This window comes from Mustela erminea, chromosome 6 (genome assembly GCF_009829155.1).
Source record: "Mustela erminea isolate mMusErm1 chromosome 6, mMusErm1.Pri, whole genome shotgun sequence".
NCBI lineage: Eukaryota > Metazoa > Chordata > Mammalia > Carnivora > Mustelidae > Mustela > Mustela erminea.
This window is the reverse complement of record NC_045619.1, coordinates 139068470-139086443: the sequence shown is the minus strand read 5'-3', so window position 1 is coordinate 139086443 and position 17974 is coordinate 139068470. Positions and strand designations below refer to the sequence as shown.

General features: G+C 44.8%; 1 protein-coding gene across 2 annotated transcripts in view; it reads right to left on the bottom strand.

The window, feature by feature from the left end:
* Positions 1 to 17974, bottom strand: part of SFMBT2 (Scm like with four mbt domains 2) — a 222691-nt gene that overhangs the window by 117519 nt on the left and 87198 nt on the right. The window lies entirely within an intron of this gene.

Sequence of the window (17974 nt, the reverse complement as noted above, 5' to 3'; positions counted from 1 at the left end):
AGAGGACAATCCCCGGGTGAAAAAACAGCAGCGGGCTCTGAATGACACCAGATTCCGCAGGTGGAGACAAGGAAGAAGGGGCTTTCTGACTGAGAGGCCCGGGAACTGTGGGACGAAGGCCGCACAGTTGTTGACCGACTCTGGCCCAGGCTGAGTACAGGGCGTGGGGAAACAACACCGATCAACAGCCCAGAAAGCAGACACATTAAGTCAACAGGAAATCTCTGCCTAACTCGTATCTGAAAATAGCACAGAGGCTTGAATGGAAACAAAAGAGGCCAACGGCAGAGAAACCGAGGTAAGGAGTGGCTACAGCTCTCCAAGGACAAAAGCGAGGGGACCGCAAACTGCGGGGACCACGTTGAGAGCAAGGAAGGAATGTAGCGGAGACATCCTGAAGAACGACATTTCAGACGTTGGAAGCCAACCATCTCCAAGGGCTTAGAACCCGAGACTAGAGGAACAGGACATTCCTGGCACATCTCCCAAAGTACAGATCTCCAAAGGCTTCACCCGGTGACATCCACACCCAGGACAGGCCCAGAGCCTTCCCGGGGCCTCACGGGCTTCACCAATCAGCAACACAGGAGAAGCATGGCCCAGATTCCCGCCTACCCACTCCGTGGATCACGTGGGGAGCCAGCAGGCCAGGGAGCACTGCCTAGAATACATCCAGTACTTAGCGTCTGTGGAAGGTTCCAGATGCAAGTGGTTTGCACGTTGCCTGTGTTCTGCAGAGGCACAATACAATAATTTCTTGCTCACACCTCAAGGAACAGGTACCGTAGCAGGCTCTGCTCTCACTGGTTACAACTTTGAGTAATTTACCCCACTTATCTTGTGCTCTTTCCTCATCAGTGTAAGGGTGCTAACAACACTTTAGCCTATGGGTTGCTAGCAGTTTTAGAGAAGATACACACATCAGTAAAACCTAACCATACCGGCACACACCAGGCAATTAATAAGCAGCAGCTCTTCTTGTTGTAAGTGTATATTAAAGTATGACACACTCTCACCAAGTATTTACTGTTCATTCCCACAAATGCCAGGCTGAGGCTGCACACGTGCGCTGGCCTGATCACCAACAGAAGCAGGGACAGCAGCGATTGCCAGTCAATATCCCTCCCTCACACACTAAGGATCCTAAGACAACCAGAACCAAAAGGGAAGAATTCAGGCAACATGAAGGGGATCCAGACAGGGCTGCAAAGTCCAGCTTTCCCCCATTCAATGCCCCAACCACGGTTTTGCTTAAAAAGGAGCAATTCACCCATTCATCAGCTTCTACCACTAGGCTTTTTGCTCAAATAAAATACCACCTTCCTTATTTTCTACATACACACTCATAAGGTAATGCATCTATTTGGGGCAGGAACTGTTACGGTGTCCTTTTCTGTCCTTAAAAGTGTAGCCATCATTATTGAATGCTGTACCCATTTCTAAATTAGCCCCCTGCTGTGTACGAAGTGATTTGTGTCCCCCCATATTCCTACTGAATCCTAATGTCCAATGCGACAACATTAGGAAGTGGGACCCTTGGGAGGTAACTAGGTTTTGCGGAGGTCATGAGGGTGGAGCCCTCCTGATGGGATCAGTGCCCTCATACATGAGACCCCAAGATCCTCGACCCTCCCACCATATGAAATTCCAACAGAAGGAAGCAACCCTCAACCATAGAATCTGCTGGTGCCTTACTTTGAACCTCTAGCCTCTGGAACTGTGAGAAATAAATTTCTGTGGTTTACAAGGCCCAAAGAGTACGGTATTTCTGTTACAGCAGCCTGAATGGACAGAGACCGCCCTCCTGCATGCCCGTGGTTACCGAGAAGACCAAAAGGAAATGGCATACAAGACAACAGAATGAAAATCTGTATTTCCCTTATACTTTCCCAGCATAACTTTAACTTCCTCTGGGTCTCGGGATCATTGTGACAGCGCTCTGGGGGTGACGTTTCTAACTAACTTTTCCCAAGTTCATAGAAATAACAAGGGTCACCCCCAGCTTCAAACTCAAGTATGCAGACGCCAATCCTACCCGGAGTCTTTCCATGGGAATCTATGACTCTCAAAGCTTCTGCATACAGATAAATCAGTAATTTGTAGGCATGACAGAGATAATATGAAAATTACTAACCAAAAGTTTCAAGATGAGAACAATATACAACTGTGCCCAGCAAATATGCATTCCTTATTTCTTTACCAAAAAATGACAATCAGCCTAGCTGGGTGAAATATGGTCCCATACCCCACAGATTTATGTCCATATCCACTACAAGAAGAAAGTTCAATGGCTTACTTAAGGGGTGGTTCTAACATCCACATAATCCAAGTGAACATTGAAATTAAAAATTTTTAAATACACCATCACCTTATGAAGACATCGTGTAATGTTGAAATTGAAGTGGGTTGGGCTGTAGTAAGAGAACAGTAGAGATGCTTCTAAAATTATACCTTGTGAGCCCTCCAGCCCAGAGCCCCTATAACTATCCATTAATGTCTCTACACAAGGCTCTGTATTTCTTGTGCCACACAGTATCTAGACAAATTACTCTCACTAAAAAAATGGATCTTAGCTGCAAAGATATACTAACAACTTCTGATTAATAAGTAGAAAGGAGGGTGCCTGGGTGGCTCAGTGGGTTAAGCCACTGCCTTTGGCCCAGGTCATGATCTCAGGGTCCTGGCATTGAGTCCCACATAGGGCTCTCTGCTCAGCAGGGAGCCTGCTTCCCTCTCTCTCTCTCTGCCTGCCTCTCTGTCTACTGTGATCTCTCTCTGTCAAATAAATAAATAAAATCTTAAAAAAAAAAAAAAAGAAGTAGAAAGGAAACAGTTCTCAGAAATACTGTTACTTTTTTTTTTAAAAAAATATTTTATTTATTTATTTGGCAGAGAGACAGAGCACAAGCAGGGGGAGCAGCAGGCAGAGGGAGAGGCAGGCTCCCAGCTGAGCAGGGAGCCCAGTGCAGGACTTGATCCTGGGACTCTCAGACATGACCTGAGCCAAAGGCAGGTGCTTAACTGAATGGGCTGCCCAGCTGTTAACAGACAGAACCACCCAAACACTGTGACTTTTAAAAGAAAAACTGTTCTGGTCAACATTTAGTTCTCAAAACTCAATATTCAAATGTAAAAAATCGATTAGAGAAAATACCACCATATGTATTTTTAAAAACTATGCAAAACAAGTCTACAATTCGCAGTCAATGGACTTACTTTGAGTAATACTGAATTCGGTTAAATTTTAGTACAATAAAAATTGCCTAGAAATACCTTAGAATTCATTGCAACAGAAGCTGACCTGCACTTTCCTGGGTGTCCACATAAGTTTCTAATTAGAAGTTCTAAGACTATAAATTTTCATTTACTACAGAATGCCTCTCTTCAAAGACTCAATCAACTAGCATGGCTATAAGAACCATCTTTCTCAAATAGGAAAAAAATTCCTTGCCCTCTGGTCATTATCTTTTCCATCGGATGATCCAGGCATTAAATTTCGGAAGACCTACAACATAGCAGACACCCAAAGACATCGAATGTGAACTCTACACCCAGAAAGAAATGATTAAAATGAAAACAAAATAGATGGATAAAAGTTTGTCCGTAACATTGTAATCATTTCCACATGCTGTTAGCTTATACGGAGACACTCCTGAGAGTTCATACGATTCTCTATTCATAAGAGTAAAATCAGGATCCTTGTACAACCTTCTCATGAACAGGTTTCCAAGGTTCTATTCAGTTTTAACATTTTATAAACTTTGCATAGAAAATACAAATACTTTAGTCAACTTTGCTTTTTAAGAAATCCAGGTTACACTCGTCATTTTAACACCCCATGTGGGGAGCTACGCCTCTCTCACTGCAGGATGCAATCATGAACACCAGTTTCAGAAAGAGAAAACACACACATGTGCGTACACACACACACACACACACATACACACACACACACCCCTATGCTTCTTTGCAAAGACATTCAGAGATGGCCCTTAAGTCCCACAACAGCATTATGGGGATTACAGAGCTACCTATAAAAAGGGTTCCAAACAGGGGTGCCTGGCTGGCTCAGTCCACAGGACATGTGACTCTTGATCTCTGGGTCATGAGTTCAAGTCCCACATTGGGTGTAGAGAGAACTTTGGAGGAAAAAAGAAAAGGTTCCAAATAAAACACAAGTCACCATCTCCCCACCCCCCCCCACCAGGATTTGGGAAGACACCAGTCCTGTTGGACTTCCAGGCCCATCAAGCATACGTAAACACATTCACTTCTCAAGGAGGCCGTCTGCTGGGGACACTGGTCTGCGGCTCAGAGCTGCCCCTTCAGGGGGACCCTGAACAGGAAGACTTGGACTGAAGTCAGAGGAACATATTCCTCCCCTCTCCATCCGTGTCGGCAGGTTGAACAGACAGGTCCACGGGAAAGACAGGCTGCATCATACCTTTCCACTCACCGGGAAGATGGGCAGAGTAATTCCAATGGGCAGTGAGCCGCTTTCTGCTGAGCCACTCAGATCTACTCTAGCTGGAAGAAAAGCCAAGCATTCCTGCATCTTAAGAGTCTAAACAGACGGAGGCTAATTTTTGTTCATGGCAATTTTCTCCACTCACTGCCAACCAAAGCTTCTTTGAATTTATTGTGTCGCTTGTATTTTTGGTTCTGACTTGCTCTTTGGTTGTTCCCTTCTAGAGCTTTTTCTGCCATTTTCAAAACCTCTTGACACAGTAAAGCAGAGCATTTTCTCCTGCCGTATGCCCAGCATCCTCTGATTCGGAAGGTTGTTTCGTGGTTATGTCCTTCCTTTTCTCTCCTATCAGGTGTTCTCCTGGGGTGTCTGGTGGCCCGTAGTCATGCATCACACATCAACTAGAGCCAGCCAAAAAGCTGAAGGGGAAAACTTTGTCCCAGAGCAGAGGCTTGTAACTCAGAACGGGTGTTTGGTAACTCCCATCTGAGAAGGAAACGCCCGAACTAGTGTCTCTGTTCTCCCCAAACAGTTCTGTCCATTTCTTCAGAGATGAACCCAGAGGATACACAGCGTCTCTAGTCCGTGGTTGTCCCAATACGGTAGGGAACAGAGAGCCTGGGAAGTGTTCTGACCCCATTAAACCCTGCCATTTCCAGCCTCACCTGGGACTCCCACTCACCCAGCACTGCAGGGACTCCAAGCCCCCCCAACCAAGTGTGAGGTTGCAACGGCCCCCGCCCATCTTTGGCAGTTACCAACCCTTCATGAGCTTTCAAGCTGCAGGAACATTTTTGAGGTATCTTTTCTGCACAAGTCTCTCTTCAGTTCTCTCTGTGTGGGTTCATGTATTTTTTTTTCTTCCTTCACTATCATTTTAAAGTAGCCTCTGGAGGAAGAAGAGATAAATAAAAATGCTCCATCCACAGAAACTCCTGGCTCACAACAGAACTGGGCTTTACCATACGTTGTCAGGCAGCAGCCTTTGAGGTATCAGGAAACTATTCTTTAACACTGACTTCGCTAAAGAAAAGAAGTGCAACAGTGAATCCTGAATTATAAATGGAAATGTTTACACTTACTATTAAGAAGAAAGGACTATAAAGTTCCTTCCGTTGGGGTTTTTTTTTAAAGAGTTTATTTATTTATTTGACAGAGAAAGATCACAAGTAGACAGAGAGGCAGGCAGAGAGAGAGAGAGGGAAGCAGGCTCACCACTGAGCAGAGAGCCCGATGCGGGACTCGATCCCAGGACACTGAGATCATGACCTGAGCCGAAGGCAGCAGCTTAACCCACTGAGCCACCCAGGTGCCCTCCCTTGTGGTTTTTTTAAAGGAAAGTATCTACATTAATTTTTCATACAGTTTCAAATTAAATTGTTCCCACAAACAGAAGGACAGGTCACAAAATGACTCAACAGGTCGACAGGATTGATAAACTCCTACTGTGCGACGGGCTCAGATCAAAGCATTCCTATCTCCAGTAATTAATGAGATGAAGATTGTAACCTGTGAAAAATGCTGCAAAAATTATCTCTACACACAGATACACACACATACTCCTAAGTACTCACTATCTATAGATTGGAGGGAAAGTCTAAATTCAGCCTACCAGGATTCTTACAGTTATGTAAATATACTTGCACAATTACAAAAAGTAGTATTACTATTTTGCTCTGAAGATCGGGATTTCGCAAAAACACAACCTGAGCACTGTTGGAGGGAACCACAGAGAGTGACAACTTTCAGCTGACACAGAGACAATGAGTGGTCTGGACGTCAGAACAGTCCACATCGCAGAAACACAGACTATTAAGGCCATTATAATCCTTAAAACCTTGGTCAGTGTGTACACAGACTCTTAAGAAAGCCCTCGGCTACTTAACATTCTACACGTTGCTCAGAATTTTCCTCAATATTGGGAATGAGCGCAGGAGAGTTCCTCCGTGTTGAGATTAGCTTCTTATGGGGTCATACGTGACTTTGCGTGGAGACGGCTTCATTGGGTGGTTATAAGCCTTAAATGACAAAAGGCTTCCTGGCAGTTTTCACGCTGGTGGCTCAGTATCCTTGGATGATGCTTTCTGCCGCTCCCTCTTTAATGCATTCCAACGTTTATATAAACACATTCGGTCTCCCTTTTAGTAGATTGTACTTGAAATATTGCAAAACGTTGCTTTAATCATACACGAACAAATTTCTGACAATCCAAATTTAACTTTTAATAAACCTGTACCTCAGATCACGGATACGAAACGACAGCCATGGGCATAAAAACCACATGGTTAATATTTTATTAATTTCAGAAACTATAATGAGATGAAAAATGTCTTCCAGAGTGGGATGATACTTTTTAGCCTTCTAATCCCTTAACTGCCTCTCTCTATGTTGAATATTAATGCTAATTAATGCTAATGGCCACATCTTCAAACACTGACAAACTGGTACCAAAAAAGGAAATCTACCTTCTGGAGAATAATTCTTTGTGTAAACCAATTCATTTTTAGTTTCTGTTCCTGCTTCCTTGCATTGTTATAAAACTGATCACCTGCTACATAGTGGAAAAATGTCAACCTCTCTTGTTACACTTTGCAAGAATAGTCTTAACGCAACAGGATCCATCGTGCACAAAGACAGTGACTTGCTGAAGGTTTTCAGGAGAACAAGATCAATAGTGAATAGATGAGACACGAGGCTTACATCAATACGAATGTCGACACACGCAGCTCCGTATTTTTTAATTGACACCACAGTGCACACTGGAGTTGTCCGCACGTCTCTCACATCCAAATCCAACATCTGTCCTTTGTGTTACACACCCAAGCACACACAGACAGGAAAACAAGCACACTTGAGATCTCCCTAAAACTCAGGAATCAAACCCAATTTCTGCACTCCGACACGCCAATCCAGCATCAACAGCTTCCCAACTTCCCTTTGCTAGTAGTTAAGTTATTCCTACAGTTCGTGCAAGTCACAGCTCCCTGGAAAAGGAATGTATTCTACTAAGCTGTGACAGTGTTTTATCTGCCTATTTAAATAAGGCAAGTACGTCAGTACATATCTATTTGCTGTGATGCCTTGTTGAGGGGATCCGGGAGGATCACAGAGCGCTTTCTTGCCAGTTCCTGGAAATGGCATGAGGTCCGTCCGTCTGGGGCAGGAGCAGCAGGGAATGCCTCCCTCGGTGACACGCAGATTCAGGGGCTCTGTCGGAAGGAGCCACCCCCACCACCATGCTTGTTCTCCTTACTTAAAACCACACCCTTTCCATCCTGTACCCAGTGAACTGTGAGTCCATCATCTCCACGCCTGCCTCCCTCTGACCACCGCCCCCAGTCCCCCTCTGCACTAGAACGACCAGGCTTATCACCGCAGCATAAAGAAAAAGACTGAGCCAAATCATTCCCCGTAAGTCCTAGAACCACCCAACCTTGTATAAACGCCCCCTGCCCTAGAACTCTCTTTTCTTTTTTTTTTTAATTTATTTTTTATTTTCAGCATAACAGTATTTATTATTTTTGCACCACACCCAGTGCTCCATGCAATCTGTGCCCTCTCTAATACCCACCACCTGGTACCCCTTTCTGATCAATCAATACCCTATTTCTCTGCTCCCCTCCAAAACCAAACGTAAGCAAAGAAGACTAAACTCACTCACTATCCCATCCATTCCACTTCCTTCCCCACGAGAACCAAGCCACCCACTGAACTGCACTACTGGCGACTTCCTCCCTGAAACAAACTCCTCTCTGGGCTTCCGTGACTGGGGTTTTCTTTCTTCCTTCTCCAGCCACGCCTTCCCCATCCATCCCCTTGAACTTCCAATGATTAGGGGTTACTCAGAAACTGGTCCTAGGCTGGCTTGCTTTTCCTCTCACTCTGTGGTCCTCCTGTGGACAGTCTCATCCACGCCCACGACTTTAATCACCGTGATGCCGACAGCTGTCAAATTCATCCCTCAGACCAGACCTCTTTTCTGAGCCATAGGATCAGAGAGTCCTGCCTGCTTCACAAATGTCCATGGGTGTCTGGGAGTCCTCTCACACCTGTTATCTATAAAAATCAAACTTTGATCTTTCGAAAAACACATTGATTTGTAGGAGCCCTTTATTTATGTTAGATATTCTTTGTTAGATATCTCATAGCTCCCGACCTTGAATATTGTATTCAACACAAGCCTTTTAAAACAAGACATGAGATCATTTCACACAGCCAATGGGTCTCAGAGTAAACTTCAAACTCCCGCAACCTGTCCCAATTTCCTGCAGGACTGGGTCCCTCTGTACTCTTCCTCCCTTTGCTCTCCACACTGGCTTTCTCGAAACTCTTCCCCTCCAGCAGCTTCATTATTGGCCTGGATATCCCCCTCCCTTGGTGTAGAAACACTTCCCCCACGGTGTCCCCAGTAAACCCAACACACCTCAACCATCCCTTTTTTGGGGATCCTTCCTAACTTCCAGGATCAGCAATATTCCCTCCTGGAGTCCCAGAGTCACTCCATTCATGGCCTGAACACAATGTATAATTAAGTGCACGTTTGTACTCACCCGCCTCACGACAGTCCACGCCTTACTCTCCACGCCAGCCACGCCCCCTGCATGACTACAAGACGCCCAGGACCCATGATAAACACACACAGCAGATGCCCAGGACCCATGATAAACACACATACAGAAATGTGTACATTTCTGTCACAGGGGAAAGGACAGATCTAATGGCTCTGCACCTTGTGTCTATTTTACGAATCTTCTGTTGAAACACAACTTGTGGGATTCAGACGAAGAATCATTGTTACCGTGGATATTATATAGACCTTTCAATAAAATACGATGCAACTCAACAGCACACCACAAGCATTCACAAATGAGCTTCCACATCTTTCCTTGGCCTGGCTTGTAACTGCTCCCACATGATACCAGGAGACATTTCAGATTATGGCTACAGCACATCTAACCCAGAAAGCGAGAGTTCTCACCAATTCACTCAGTGGGCATCAAAAACATCTTAAGAGTTGGGACAGACTGTATTTCTCTGGAGTTCTCCTTCGGAAGAACAATGCACAACTGTCCCATTAGGCAACATGGATACCGTTCATTTCAGACGAGGGCATCACCCAGAAATGAAGGAAACACAAGGTACGACACCTTGTGAGGGGCCAACTGCTTCTATGAAGTTCTCTGAGGTTCCTAAAAACCTCTCAGCGTTATAAACAATCAAGATTTACAAAACAAAAGCCATAAAGATAAACAGTACTTATGATACTCTCAGTGTGTCACTCCTAGTACTGTGCATCCAATCTTTATGAGCCTAGAGGATGAATAAACTGTTAGGAGAAAGTTAAAACCTGATCACTGTTCTCCGGCTGGAGATTTTATCCAATAAAATAATGGAATTTCCCCTATTCTAGCACCTTCTCTCCCATTCTTCTCTAGCTGCCAATATCTCACCTTGCAGGCATTTCTATTATTGCTTTAAACCTGTTCCTGCTTAAAAAAAAAAAAAAAAAAAAAAAAAAAAAAACCCTTCCAAAGAGTCAGACTTTTTTTTTCTCTCCACTAAGAAAAATGTCGTACAGGTCTTTCATTAGCTCACTCTGCAGAGAAACTGTCAAGTCTGAACTGACATATCACAAAGGTCCCAGGCTCCAAGTTCAATGGAATAGGACACTTTCTTGTTAAAGATTTTATTCTCACAGGTCTCCCTCTCACACATACTTCTTTCTTCCTGTGAAGTTACTTTCTTTGCTGTGGCAAAACAGCTTCCATTCAGAATTTTCCCTTAGGTGCAAGTTTTGAAAAGAAAGAAAAAAAAACAACCTTGCCAAAAAAAAAAAAGAAAAAAGCTTGCATAAAACTTATATTAACATGCCCTCTGTATATATCTAATTACATGAGTCAGCCTATCTTTTAATGGTTTTCACAGTTGCTGTGTATAATGGCATATGCTGTGTGTGAACATACCTAGGACACAAGCACCCAGACATTTGATCAAACATGCCTCCAGTTTCTGTGAAGATATTTTTGGATGAAATCTGCACTGCAATCAGTGGGCTTTGAGTGAAGCAAACTGCTCTCCCCAGTGTGGCTGGGCTTCACTGAATCAGGGGAACACTTGAATAGAACAAAAGACTGACCTCCCCAGAGCACTTCTTTGAAATCAAAGAAGAAGTTAATAAAGAGATATTCCACGTTCATGGATAGGGAGACCCAATATTGTTAAGACGTCAGCTCTTCCCATCTTGCTCTGCTGATTCTGTGCAATTCACAATCCTAGCAACTTATTCTGCAGATATTAGCAAAATGATTCCAAAGTTTTTATAAAAAGGAAAAAAGTGCATGGGGTACCTCGGTGGCTCAGTGGGTTAAAGCCTCTGCCTTCAGCTCAGGTCATGATCTCAGCGTCCTGGGATCAAGCCCCGCATGAGGCTCTCTGCTTGGCAGGGAGCCTGCTTCCTCCTCTGCCTCTGCCTGCCTCTCTGTCTACTTGTGATCTCTCTCTGTCAAATAAAAAAAAAAAAAAAAAAGAGGGAAAAATTCCAGAACAGTCAAGACAATATTGAAGGAGAACAAAGTGGAAAGACTGACACTACCTGACTTCAAGATTTACCATAAAGCCACAGTAACCAAGACAGTGAGGTACTGATGAAAGAAAGAACATATAAATCAGTGGAACAAAAGAGAGAGCCCAAAGCAGACACACATATTTTCAGTCAGCTGATCTTCGACAAAGGAGCAAAGACAATGCATAAGAGCAAAGATAGTTTCTAGTTTCTTCAATAAACAATACAGAAACAACGGGACATCCACATGCAAAAAAAAAAAAAAATGAACTTAAACACAGACTTTGCAATTATGAATAATTACAAAAATTACCCTTCACAAAAATTAATTCAAAACAGATCATAAATCTAAATGTAAAATATCCTAGCAGATAGCATAAGAGAAAACCTAGATCATTTGGGGTATAGTGACGCATTTTTAGACACAACAGCAAAGACACAGTGCATGAAGAAAACAAATGAGCTGACCCTCGTTAAATTGGAAATCTTTGGCTCTGCAAAATACATTGTCAAGAGAATGAGAAGACAAGCCAGAGATTAGGAGAAAATATTAATACAAGACACATCTGATAAAGGACTGCTATGCAAAATATACAAAGTACTCTTAGAACTCAACAATCCAATAACACACCTGATCATAAAATGGGCCAACTACCTTAGCAGGTCCCTCGTCAGGAAAGATACACAGATGGCAAATGGCATATGACAAAATGCTCCACATCATATGTCTTCACAGTAATGTCTTAAAACAAGAATGGCATACCAAGATATACCATTAGAATACCAAAAACCCAGACCACCGACAACAGCAAATGCTTAGGATGATGTGGAGCAACAGGAACTCTCTCGCTCACTGCTGGACAAAATGCAAAATGGTGCAGCCACTTCTGAAGACATCTTGGTGGCTTCTTACAAAACTAAACGTATCCATACCATACGATCCAGCAATTACATTCCTTAGAACTGAAACACGTCCAAAGGAACTGAAAACACGTCCACACAAAAACCTGCACACAAATGTTTCCAGCAACTTGGTTTGTGATGGCCAAAACCTGGAGGCAACCAAGATATTGTCTGCCAGGTCAATGGAGAAACAGACTGGTCCATCCAGACAATGGAATATCATGCAGCACTAAAAGGACATGAGCTATCAAGCAACAGAGAGACATGCAAGAACTTTAAATGCACATTACAAGCAAAAGCAGCCTTAAAGCCTCTGTCTATTGTGTGACAAGGCTCCCTATTGTTTGATACCAACTCCATGGCCATCTGGACAAGCACAACAGTGGAGGAAGTAAAAGGTCCATGTCCGCCAGGATTGCGGGGAAGGGGTGCACAGGTGGCACACAGAGCAATTTCAGGGCAGTGAAACGACTCTATGATGACAATAACGATGGAATGTACAATACCAAGAGGGAACTCTACCACAAAATGCGGACTCTGGGTGGTGAGAATGTGTCAGTGTAGGCTCACCCACTGTAACAACGGTCCCACTCTGGCAGGGGATGCTAATAATGGGGGAGGCTGGGCATGTATGGAGGCAGGGGGTAGGAAAAACTCTGTACCTTTGCCTTAATTTTGTTGTGGACCTTAAACTGCTCTAAAAAGTTTCAATCTGAAAGAAAGGAGAGGAGATTCTCCAACAGACTGTTTTGGGACTCCATCTGTGACCCAGGCTCCTTCCAGTTCTTCTGTGGAAACGTCTTTGGACTCAAACTGCAATGTTTTCCCGAGTCTCCTCCTCCATCAGCTTCTGGACTCCCCACATCTCCACAACCATGGGAGCCAATCCCTTAAAATACACCTCTTCTCATAGCTCTGCACACATCCTATCGGTCTCTTTCTCTGGAGAACCCTAACCAATACATTACTGTATTACCATCCTAAAGGGTGGACAGACCAAAAGGAAAGAACAAAAACACTCACAGAAAAGGGGAAAATGATAATGAATCAATCCTTAGACTTTCTTGCGGGCTGTAGCTTCCAGAAGCCTGAGATGACCTGAACCCCGCTGAGGAAGCCATGCCGCATTGGAAATGAGAGGCTCTAGGTGGTGCTGAGTGGAATCCCAGGTGCACCCTGTTTTGCTGTGTGGTATCAGAAAATGACCCAGCCTCTCTGGTCAGGTGTTCTTACCTGTATAAAGCAGCCTCCTCACAGTACTCACCTGGCAGAGCCCTAGGACCAGGAAGTGAGAGAACCCTCATGAAGCCCTTGGCACAGGGCTTGGCAGGGGTAAGTGCTAAATGAAGGATGTTGGGGGGGCGCGGTTTGAAGGAGGAGAAGGAGGAGGGTCAAATGCACCTTCAGGCGTGTTGCTAATAGGACCACGCCCACTCGGATGGGCTTTTTGCAGGGAAACAAACCAATCTTAAAAACTAACCAGGTCATGATCCCAGGGTCCTGGGATCGAGCCCCGCATCGAGCTCTCTGCTCAGCGGGAAGCCTGCTTCCCCCTCCCCCTCTGCCTGCCTCTCTACTTGTGATCTCTCTCTCTCTCTCTGTCAAAAAAATATATTAAATCTTTAAAAACTTTTTTTTAAAGATTTTATTTATTTGACAGACAGAAATCAGAAGTGGGCAGAGAGAGAGAGAGAGGAGGAAGCAGGCTCTCCGCGGAGCGGACAGCCCGATGCGGGGCTCGATCCCAGGACCCTGGGATCATGACCTGAGCCGAAGGCAGAGGCTTTAACCCACTGAGCCACCCAGGCGCCCCTAAAAACATTTTTTAACTAAAAAACTAATCAGGAAATTGTCATTTAGAAGTTATATTTTTAAATTTCGAACTAAAACCAGACAATGATCAAGGATCATATAATTGCCTCAAATACGAACAAAAAATTAAATTAAATTTTAAATCAAGTATGATTTTAGAGTTTTCACAAGCTTGACCACTGTTACAAGCATAGTCAAGGGACTGAAGGGTATGACCTTGTTAAGTGGATACAGACAGAGGCAGTGTTTGCCAACCATTTCTGCCACAAAACACTCTCCACCCCGCACACACCCCACCATGTCTACACTCTGAGCTGCACAGACCGGTACTTTCTCTCCCAGGCACTGTCATTTTAGTCCAGTGGTTCAATCCAGGCTAAGTGAGGCTGGCAGGTGAGATCTGGGGTTGGTGTTGAGGCTGCTGATCACACGCCCTGTGTCCAAAGGCCCTTACTCACAATAAACTGAAGTCTGCTTTCACCATGTGGCTGTCAGAGTTCTGCTTCAGAAAACAATCAGAGCTCCAAGCCACCCGGAGAGACCCAGTCTCTCACCATCAACCTAGCCGCTATCCTCTTCCGGAAGTTTTTACAGGAACTAAACCATAAACATCCTCCGTGCTCCTGGCTTCTCCTCAGTCTTGCTCCAAAGCCTGAACACTGTGTTTCCGTCACCTTCCTGAAGCACCCCCCCATTCCCCACCACCCCGCACTGGCAAAAGGCAAGCCGGAGATTAAGAACCCACCCTTTGCATCTGATTTGAATCTAACTCGCATCTAACTCGCGTTTGGTTTTTCCAACTCTTCAGCCACCATACTTGGACGGCTAGAAGTTTCTCTAAACCACACCTCACGGAACTGACCAACTGCGAGGTCAGTTTCCTAATCCCAGACAGGCCCATCCCTCCAGCTTTGGTCTGAGTGGTTATTATATCTCTTACAGCAAAGATTCTTAACCTGTCGCCCATAAAATCCAAAACGAAATTGTGAGCACGCATGGGCTCCTCCAAAGAAGCTTCACTGACTCCATCAGATTCCCAAAGGACTCTCGGACCCCAAGAAGGTTAAGAATGATGCAGAAATAATATAACTGTATTAAAATGTGGCTATGATGTATGTCACTGGACGAGAAGAGTGTTGAGAATGACCTGCTCTACCTTCCAAAAGAGAAGCAATTGATCTACCCTCTTTGCTGAGCCCAACAGACACGAGACTTGGCAATTCTGATAATAAAACATCTCCCGTCTCCGCTGCATAGCAAACACATCCGTGCACAGCACCTCAACTGGTGCCTCCAGAAAATCTGATGAACTACTTGTTCTCGTCCCTGTTCAACAAGAAACACTTAAAGCAACTAGGCAGACCTACAATCAGTAGAGAGCATTTGCAACAGACAGCCTTCTCTGAATTTACAAGCTACGTGCACAACGTCCATTTTAGAATAACTCTTCTAAACACACATGTTGTATGACTGAGAAAATAAAACCGATGCAAAACAAATTATTTTAGGAGTCTAGAACGTAAACACAACTACTCAACAAAACCTTAGGTTCTGGGTCACATTTCTCAAAACTCTTTCTTGTGGGTCTAACTTTCAAAGATTTATAGTGCCGGGTAAGTCGATTTCAAGTAAGTGATTTAAAACGGAAGTTCCCATTTACCCAAAAAAACCACATCTCATGAAATGTTAGTTCCCTTAGAATGAAATACTGAAAAAGAGTAATACTTTGGGAAAACACATAGCCATCGAAGATTACTTTCTTCATGTGCATATCTGATTAACATGCTGATTACAATAATTAAAGACAGCTTTAATCGCACCTCGCTGGAAGTGTGTTAGCACTGAATATGAACCAGAGCATGAGAAAAGGAACAGAATGGTTCTGTCGGTAAGCATCCAACACGAGATCTGATGTATTTAGGACAAGCAGTGAAATCCCTCTAGCTGAAGTGTAGGTGAGGAAGATCAGAACATATTCTTCAAGAGAAGAGGCACGTTTCATACATAATTGGTTAGGTCCAAGCATAAGGACCAAGAGCGGGCATTCTGCCACTGATGGACGAATCCTGTGACCTACCTGTCACGGCTCCAGATGTGGTTCAATTTTTAAAACCTGTCATTTTTGTGAATACTAACGAAACTCGAACTCTGTCCTACCACCAAGACCTCTTAAGACACCGAATTACCCCAAAGCAGAACTTCTTGGCAAAACACAGACTCCAGCATAGCCGCTCTTAACGATAGGATTTATTATCCAGTTATGGTAGACTGAAATCCTTCCCATCACTATATTATATGAGGACACTTTTATTGACTGTACATTTTTTAAATATGCTAGTGAAAAATTATTAGCAACAGAAGTTTGTTTTGTTTTGTTTTTTCCCTAATCAAAACACAGGGCACCTGGGCATCTCAGCTGGCAAAGTGTCTGCCTTAGGCTCAGGTCATGATCCCAGTGTTCTGGGATCAAGTCCTGAGACAGCTCCCTGCTCAGTGGGGAGTCTGCTTCTCCCTCTCCCTCTGCTACTCCCCCTGCTCGTGCTCTCTCTCACTCTCTGTCAAAAACATAAAATCTTTAAAAATAAGAAATTTAAAAAGTTGAAAATCAAAACCTATTCTGCGTGTCTAAGTTACAACAGTCACTAGCAATTCAAAATTCTGGGGTGGAATGATGTCTATGTTTCAGGTCTGCAGACTGGAGAGTAATCCCACCATAATCTCACTCTTTCACACATTTCTTCTCTTAGGAACATTTTTGCTCTGACAACTCTATATGGCACAATTCACAGATCGATTTCTCACCTGTCAAACCCAAGGGCAACAGCGGTAATAGGTTGGCAGAGTACGACTAAATGGAAGCGAGCTCGGCCAGAACCATGAACCAGGTAGGTGGGGACAGACTTACAGGGCACAAAGACAGACTGGGGAAGATGAAGCAGTAGGGTAAGATCACCGGTGATTTCCAGATTTCCAGATCTATGGTCAATTCTTGGTCTTCTGCTTACTTGACATAATGAACAGCATTCCATGGGTCTGATCACCTCCCCCCTCCTAAAAAGATTCTTCTCTTAGTGTTACAGATTCAATTTTTCTGTCTCTCCAAAATTCTTACGTTGAAATCCTAACCCCCCAACGGGACGGTATTTGAGGGTGGGGCCCTGGGGAAGGGATTAGGTCGTGAAGGGAGAGCCCTTACAAATGGGATTAGTGCCCTTACAAAAGAGACCCCCAGAGAGCCCCCACACTCCTTCAGGCAAGCAGGGACACAAGGAGAAGCTGGCGGTCTGCAGCCCAGCGGAGAGCTGTGAGCAGAGCCCAAGCAGGCCAGCACCCTGATCCCAGAATTCCAGCCTCCACATCTGTGCAGGACACATTGCTGTACCTGACAAGCCGCCGGGCCTGGGGTGCACTGCTACGTCCACCAAGCTGACCCGGACACTTGGCCTTGGAGCCATCAAGCTCTCCTGGCCTACCTTCCTGGTCATCACTCCTCGGTCTCCTTGGCTACTGCTTCTCGTCAGCCAACCTCTGGAATGTCCCAGAACCCAGTTCACCAGGAACCCTCTCCACCCACACTCATCCCCTCACTGATGTCATCCAAGCTTGTGGCCTCAGACACCAACTGTATGCTGACGGCATCCAGTTCCCGCACCGACCAGGACTGCCCTCTGAACCCCAGACACATGTCCACCGTCCACTTTGACATTTTCGCCAACACCTCAACGGAACACGGCCAACCACACTCGGTTCGCTCCCACGGGATTCCTGGACTCTGGGACAAGTGTGCCTCTCCGGGTGCTCAGGCTGAAGGCTCTGGACCCAGCCCTGGCTCAAACATGCTCTCTCTCCTACCCTCCCACCACATCCTCCGCCCCGTACCACACACACAAGCACACGTCATATCCCGTCCGTTGGCAAACCCTGGTAGGTCCACCATCAGAATACCTCCAGAATCCAGTTGCTCTGCTACAAAATCCGCAACAAGCACCCTGACACAAGCCACTGCTATTGCCTGCCTTGATCACTGCAGCCACAGAGAAGTCCAAATGATCCATTCAGAACACAACTCGTGCCTCAGTTATTCTGCTATTCAAAATCCTCTGAGAAAGAAAAGCTGAAACCTTTACCACAGCCCATGCAGCACTATGGGCCACTGCCCACTCTGATCTGCCCCCTACTGCTCTCCCCAACACCACTCCTGTCCCACTCTGCAGGCTTTCATAGCTCTC